Raw genomic sequence first — 8380 nt, forward strand, 5'->3', positions numbered from 1 at the left:
TGTGGATATCTATAAGTACCTAGGTGTCTGACTAGACTGTAAACTCTCCTTCCAGACTCAAATCAAACATCTCCAATCTAAAATCAAATCTAGAGTCGGATTTCTATTCCGCAACAAAGCCTCCTTCACTCACGTCACCAAACTTACCCTAGTAAAACTGACTATCCTACCGATCCTCGACTTCGGCGATGTCATCTACAAAATAGCTTCCAACACTCTACTCAGCAAACTGGATGCAGTTTATCACAGTGCCATCCGTTTTGTTACTAAAGCACCTTATTCCACCCACCACTGCGACCTGTATGCTTGAGTCGGCTGGCCATTGCTACATATTCTTTGCCAGACCCACTGACTCCAGGTCATCTACAATTCCATGCTAGGTAAAGCTCTGCCTTATCTCAGTTCACTGGTCATGATGGCAACACCCACCCGTAGCACGCGCTCCAGCAGGTGTATCTCACTGATCATCCCTAAAGCCAACACCTCATTTGGCCGCCTTTCGTTCCAGTTCTCTGCTGCCTGTGACTGGAACTAATTGCAAAAATCGCTGAAGTTGGAGACTTTTATCTCCCTCACCAACTTCAAACATCTGCTATCTGAGCAGCTAACAGACCACTGCAGCTGTACATAGTCCATCGGTAAATAGCCCACCCAATTTACCTACCTCATCCCTATACTGTTTATATTTATTGACTTTTCTGCTATTTTGCACACCAGTATCTCTACCTGTACATGACCATCTGATCATTTATCACTCCAGTGTTAATCTGCAAAATTGTAATTATTCACCTACCTCCTCATGCCTTTTGCACACAATGTATATAGCCTCTTTTTTTCCCTTTTTTGTACTGTGTTATTGACTTGTTAATTGTTTACTCCATGTGTAACTCTGTGTTGTTGTCTGTTCACACTGCTATGCTTTATCTTAGCCAGGTCGCAGTTGTAAATGAGAACTTGTTCTCAACTAGTCTACCTGGTTAAATAAAGGTGAAATAAAATAAATAAAATACAATAAAAAACAACAAACACAGAGCCTTCATATTCATGCACAATGGACCAAGTAATGACAGTTCTGCAAAGTTGGTGTGGAAGAGGTAAAAACATTGTTGCTATCTATCAACAAGGACTAGCCACCTGGTACTGACAACCTTGGTGGTACAGTAAATTGCTGACGTTGGTAGCGGAATACATTGCGACTCCTGTTTGCCATATCTTCAATTTAGGCTTAGAAGACTGTGTGCCCTCAGGCCTGAAGGGAGGCAAAGGTCATTCCACTGCCCAAGAATAGCAAAGCACCGTTTATTGGTTCAAACGGCCGACCAATCAGCCTGTTACCGATGCTTAGCAAACTTTTTTGTATTTGGTAAAACACCATTCTTTCCAATGTTATTTTATAGAAAACTAATTAACAACAGACTTCCAGCATGGTCATAGGGAAGAACACTCAACATGCATGCTCGGCACCAACACAAATGACTGATGATTTGCTAAAATAAATTGATAATAAGAAGATTGTGGGAGCTGTTTTGTTAGATTTCAGTGCAGCTTTTGATATCATTGATCATAACCTATTGCTGAAAGAAATGAGATGTTATGGATTTACATCCTCTGCCTTATCATGGATTGAGAGTTATCTATCTAATAGAACACCGAGGGTTTTCTTTAATGGAAGCCTCTCTAATACAAATGTGGTTTTAGTGTGGTGTACCACAGGACATTCAGCTTGGGACATTGTTTTCTGTTTTTACTCATGACCTTCCACTGATCTTGAAAAAAGCCTGTGTCTTTGTACACTGCTGACTCAACCGTATTCACATCAGCTATGACAGTAAAATAAATAACTGACACCATTAACATAGAGCTCCAGTCCATTTTAGAATGGGTAACTAGAAATAGTTGCGCTAAATATCTCAAACTAAAAGCATAGTTTCTGGGACAAATCACTCACTCAACCCTAAACCTGATCTAGATCTATTAATGAATAATGTGGCGATTGAGCAAGTTGAGGAGACTAAACTGCTGGGTGTAACCCTAGATAGCAAGCTGTCATGGTCAAAACATATAGAATCAAAGGTTGCTAAAATGGTTAGTATGTCCATGATAAGGCGTTGCGCTGCTTTTTTGACATCTAAATGAACCAGGCAGGTCCTACAGACCCTATTTTTGTCGCACCTGGACTACTGCTCAGTTGTGTGGTCATATGCTTCAAAGAAGGACATATGAAAATTGCAGTTGGTCCAGAACAGAGCAGCATGTATTTCACTTAGCTGTACTGTACATGGAGGACGAATGTCAGTAGTATGCATGTCAATCACTCCTGGCTCAAAGTTGAGGAGAGACTGACTGCATCACTATTGGTCTTTGTGTGAGGTGTTGATGGGTTAAAGATACCAAACTGTCTGTTTAAGTAGTTGGCACACAGTTTGGACACTCATTGATACTACACCAGACATTCAGCCAGAGGTCTCTTCACAGCCCCAAGGTCCAGAACAAAGGCTGGGAAATGCACAGTTAAATAGAGCCATGCCTACATGGAAATCTCTGCCACCCCAGGTAACTCAAGCTAGCAATAATACAAGATTTTAAGAAAAAACTGGGGTCTGTGAAGAGACCGACATTTTATATATTTTGAATTGTATTTTTCATTGTATTATGTATTGTAAAATATAATGTTAGTTATTTTATGTATTTTATTTGTTGTATTTTGTTTCCTGTTTGGACCCCAGAAAGAGAAGCCTAATTGGGGATTCTAATAAAATACTAAACACTGTTGTCCCCGACGCAACCACTAGATGGAGCTGTAGGCATACGCCATTTAGCCACAACTGTAGAAACGTAAACAAACCATCTGTAGCACAAATCATCAGTATCAATAAGTAGGCTATGTTCATCATACTATAACCTATTAGTAATTGAAGACATCTGAATGTAATTCATGTTTTGAAAAAAGGGTATGTTGTTTGGACAAGAAAGATTATCCCTTATCATAACACTATCCATTCCAAGTTTCCCTGTCAGGTTCAGAGTAAGTTTCCCTGTCAGATCCAGTCAATTTCTCTGTCAGGTCCAGAGTCAGTTTCCCTGTCAGGTCCAGAGTCATTCTCCCTGTCAGGTCCAGTCGTTCTCCCTGTCAGGTCCAGAGTCAGTTTCCTTGTCAGGTCCAGAGTCGTTTTCCCTGTCTGGTCCAGAGTCGTTCTACCTGTCAGGTCCAGAGTCAGTTTCCCTGGCAGGTCCGGAGTCGGTTTCCCTGTCAGGTACAGAGACGTTCTCCCTGTCAGGCCCAAAGTTATCAGCACTAGGCTTTGAGCCTTCAGCCGTTAAGTTTCGCTGTGTCCAGCTCTAGTCGGCCCTCAGTCCACTGCTCTGCCAGGCTATAGGTTCTCTGCCCCACTAGGTCTGCAGAATCTGCCCTCAGTTGGTCCGTAGGCCCCATCCTCGGTCGGCAAGCAGTCAGCTCCCTCAGTGCTCCACTCCAAACCACCGCCCTAGTTCTAGGCCTTAAGTCTCCTGCTCCCCTAGATCCAGAGTTATCTGCTCCTCGAGGTGTGCAGTTAGACCGTTCTCAACCCTCAGCCTGTACCCAGTCACCTATACTAGCGCTAGACTACACGATCCCTGCTCGACTAGATTTGCAGCCTACACCATGCCTGGCTTGAAATCTGACAGATTTAGTAGTAAGTTCCAATTCCCCTGCCCTGCTAGGCCCTCAGCTCCCTGACCTGGGGGAACCACCATTCCCTGACCCGGGGGGCCTGCTGTCTCTAGTTCTGTTTTCCTACTAGCCAAATAAAGTGCAGAGCATGCATGATACAAACTCCTCATTCCAACATATTTGAACATTTAATTCATCCTTCATTCAGTTCAGTCAGTCAGTAAGTCATCCATTCTGTCATTTGTCTGAGTTGTAACTTAAAGAGAATAGAACAGTCGTATCCATTAGTTTTATTGAAATCCATGTGTGTATTCAAAATTATCGAAATTCTCAAACGTTATTTAGCCTATCACTTTAATAATTCAATGTTTAATATAGGCCCATTCAAATAATAAATATAGGCCTTCAACTTGTAGGCATTGCAATTTAGGCTATCATTTTGGGCACTGGTGTCTTGCCGAATAATTTTAGAACTCTATTTGTGTTTTATAACTGTTTTTATTATAGGCCTCAGGACAGGTTATAGCCAAGAGTTAATCAATATTTAGTTGTCTCATTTATTGATATGGATACAGCCTCTGCGTTATGGGGTTGTGCAACGCAAATGGTTATAACAAGCCTGAGTACAGAGTGGAATTCACTAATAAAACAGTCAATATGCCTAACATAAGGCTGACAGTCTGTGATCCCAAATACTGGAAAAAGTGTAATTCATTAGGTTACATGGTCACCACAGTAGCCCCATGCGGCTATAAAAAATGTATTCAAATAATTATATGGCCATTAAATAACACACTACATTATGGTATATTTAGATAGTGGAATAGGCCTAGCCTAAATCATATTTGCTTTCTATTTTGCTGTGTCTTTAAAGTATAATTCTCACACAAGTCATTTGCTGAAGGCCCAAGTCTATACTACGCCATCTACTGGTATAATGTCGTTATTGAATGAAGTTCTAAAACAAACTACTTTATTTTGTAAATTAATTCGGAAGCTGCAAAGTAACTTTGCAGATGCCACATTCCTGACAAAAGTTTGTATATATATATAAAAAAGATCTGTAACCGAGTAAAGTGAGACGTAAAGTAAGACTGGGCTCTAGCTCAAAACCAAACATTAGCATGAATTTCGTGAACAAGAAGTACAACATTTCAAATATTTTCCGAGATGTGAGAATTAATAATTAACTTGTTCTCTGTAATATCAGTAGTATAGGTCGTTATCAATAAAACGTCACAATAAGGTGCAGAGCGTTTGATTTACCTGCTGGAGGGCAAAAGAGACCCCCAACTCCTCTAAAACCATTGATAACTGCGTGCCGTTTTCAAGGGATTGTTAAATAAATGTAAATGATTTGGTTGTAATATCATTACCTCTTGAAGAGCATAGCCAGAACTACACCTTTTCCATGATTCCATCTAAAACAAGTGCGCACATTTAGCTCTATCATCAGAGTTATACAGCAAGTAATTGCATGCTTATCATGATCAGTAAACATCAATTGATCATGTCATTTCAGATATGTTGAGGCTAATATCACGTATCTCTCAATATTGACCACAATTAATTGAGTATTTGACTGATATAAAATCAAAGTGAACTACAAGTTTAATTGATGTAGGTTAATTTCCCATGTTTGTGGGCTCTGCCTGCAGCTGAAGTGCGCATTTGCCGATGTACCGTTAGCTGATAGTGTTTACTTTGCAAGCTACCGGTAGAAACGTGGTACAGTGGTAAATAGACATAAAATCTACTTTTTTTCTCCAACCAACATATGCCTACCTAGTGAAGTTAGCTAACATTATCCCCGTTTCAACAGTGTTTTTAGCGTGTTTAATCACGATTGCTGCTGACAGGCATGATAGGCTACATTGATTAATGGACCACGTTAAATTGGCTAGCTAGCAAATAACAGACCACGTCAATATGGCTAGTTAGGAAACTAACTTTCAGGGGATAAACTAGGTGGCTATATCCAAATATTGTTCTATTTGCTTGCCGTCTACACTGAGTGTACAACACATTAAGAACACCTGCTCTTTCCATGATAGACTGATCAGGTGAATCCAGATAAAAGCTTTAATGATAACGACCTATACTGTTGCTTTGGAATCGTGACGTTACGTACTTTTGAGGAAAATAGGCAGGTTTTGACTCATACCCTGACTTTGAGAAGGGATTGTTTACGCTTAGCAACCGCGTGACGCAACATGACGACGTGAACGCGATTGATCGACAGTCTGCTGGGAGAGGTGTTATACGTTCCTCCATTCATTGCTCAATGGGATTCCTATCTCCTCCCTTCTCTAATAGCTCTGCCTTTTCTGCTCAGCGGTAGCGGATTGACTACATTTTGTCCCTATAATCAATATCCACATGGTGTGACAATTCTGTGTTTAAACAATGAGCCAGCATTTGGGCACCATTGCAGGGGAATGTTCTCCTGCAATGAGGAAGTACAAAAGATATTGCTGGAGCACATGGTCTGAACAGATTGTAAGCATTGTCAAAAATATGAATACAAATATTGTACTTTTCTGCCGTCATCAAAGAGATGTCTTACATGCTGACCACACCACTCACATACATGTTATTAAATAATTGCACCCACACTGCTTGCGCAGGTCAAAGAGGGTCTTCGTAGCCAGGCACTAAAATAGAACTTGGTTCTATTTGTGATGCAAGTTCCGCCTCTCTCATGTCCTCATTGGTTTTTAAGAGCATATATCCATGTGGGTGATTGAAAGATGAACTGAGGTCCGCACTCCAGTCGGTGATGGTAATGCACCTTAAAGTTAAAGTTGGTTGCCAACCTCAATATAAAGTCCAGAGAAGAAGAAGAAGCCTGAAGGAGGAGAGATGACTAGAAACTCACTCAGTTTACCATTTTATCTGAGGATTAATCGTCAGAGTAGAGGACCTTGTGCATTTCAGGTAAAATAACAACCCAATGTTTATATCCCAGGACAAATTAGCTAGCAAGCTAGCTAGCTAAATTGCCATAAATGTTTAATGCTTTTCGACCTGTCCCCAAATTATAGTTGGTTCAGAGTTTGTTTTGATATTTCAACCTGCAAGTCCTGATCACCTCTGGTGTGGGTGGACAAAATCAACATGCGCACAATGACGCACACGGTGTGGTCATCATGTTAGTCCTTTGGTGTGACGCCTTTTGATTGTATAATTGAAAATACATCATATTTATTTAACAATTGAAATATACAAAGCTATGAGAAAATGTTCTGGTGAAATCAAATGGAAGGCTTATTGTTAACAATAAGGACCAAAATGGACCATACAGCCTGAGATTTCCAACACCGTGACAGCTTTTTCTGCTTGGTGTGACATGAATGTGTCACATCAGAGGAAATAGCTGCCACTCCAAGGGACATAAATACACTTCTATAATGTCTTTTTTTTCATCAAATAACACTTTTTTGTATTAGACTTATTTGTATCCTGTTGCAATTTGGATACTTTTAAGTGGTTCTGAGTGGAATAGTTACATTTTCATTCTACCAGGTCTGGTTTCTCACACCCTGCAGGTGACCATTGCTTCGCCGACCTCTGGGTCACCCTATTCGGAATCAGTGTCACTTTGTGTTTTTCAAACCTTGTTATTGGCTCCATTGTGCTGTATACTCCAACAGAACACATCTCGAGTGGTGCCTCAGCTCTCACAGCTTCCACGGCTTCAGCTGTTGGTAGGTTGGTGCCTCCCACTGGGTGCGCTTGGTTCTCCCACTTCATTATGGGCCAGGTACACCTCAATGTTTTGGGGGTCTACCTAAGTGATCCGGCCAGTCTTTTCCCAAAGATTAAGCCATGTAAGTCTTAGTAGACACGGCCTGTACAGTGAAACTGCAAATGGCTCATTAAATTAGTTATGGTTCCTTTGATTGCTCCAACGTTACTTGGATGACTTCAGCAGTTATAGAGATAAATACATTCCAACAAAGTGCTGACCTTCGTGGATGCATGTGCTCTTCTATGAATTCTGCTAGCTAGGAGTGGTGTCCGTCCTAACATGGTTGGCCCTGCGCTCGTGGTTGGAGCTAGCGTGGAGTGGTGTCCGTCCTAACATAGTTGGCCCTGCGATCGTGGTTGGAGCTAGCGTGGAGTGGTGTCCGTCCTAACATGGTTGGCCCTGCGCTCGTGGTTGGAGCTAGCGTGGAGTGGTGTCCGTCCTAACATGGTTGGCCCTGCGCTCGTGGTTGGAGCTAGCGTGGAGTGGTGTCCGTCCTAACATAGTTGGCCCTGCGATCGTGGTTGGAGCTAGCGTGGAGTGGTGTCCGTCCTAACATGGTTGGCCCTGCGCTCGTGGTTGGAGCTAGCGTGGAGTGGTGTCCGTCCTAACATAGTTGGCCCTGCGATCGTGGTTGGAGCTAGCTCGGAGTCGTGTCCGTCCTAGCATAGTTGGCCCTGCACTTGATGATCCCTGCTCTAGTACCTTCATCTTATCACTTTTTTTATTTAACCTTGAACAGTTACAAATGTACTTAAAACAACTTAAGTAGTACTTTAGAGTTTTTAGTTTACTTAAGTACTTTACATCACTGAGTGTTCTACCTCGTTGTTGGCATGCTGAATAAGAGTACCTGGGACCTGGTGTCTGAGTGGAGCAGCTGCCTTCGCCGTCCTAGTCACTATCATTGGCCAAGCGGCCGTGGCTCCCGTGACTTGGATGATCATCTGAAGCGCTGCTGCTCTCCCCTGGGCTACCAA

Source organism: Oncorhynchus keta, chromosome 2 (assembly GCF_023373465.1).
Source record: "Oncorhynchus keta strain PuntledgeMale-10-30-2019 chromosome 2, Oket_V2, whole genome shotgun sequence".
Taxonomy (NCBI): Eukaryota; Metazoa; Chordata; class Actinopteri; order Salmoniformes; family Salmonidae; genus Oncorhynchus; species Oncorhynchus keta.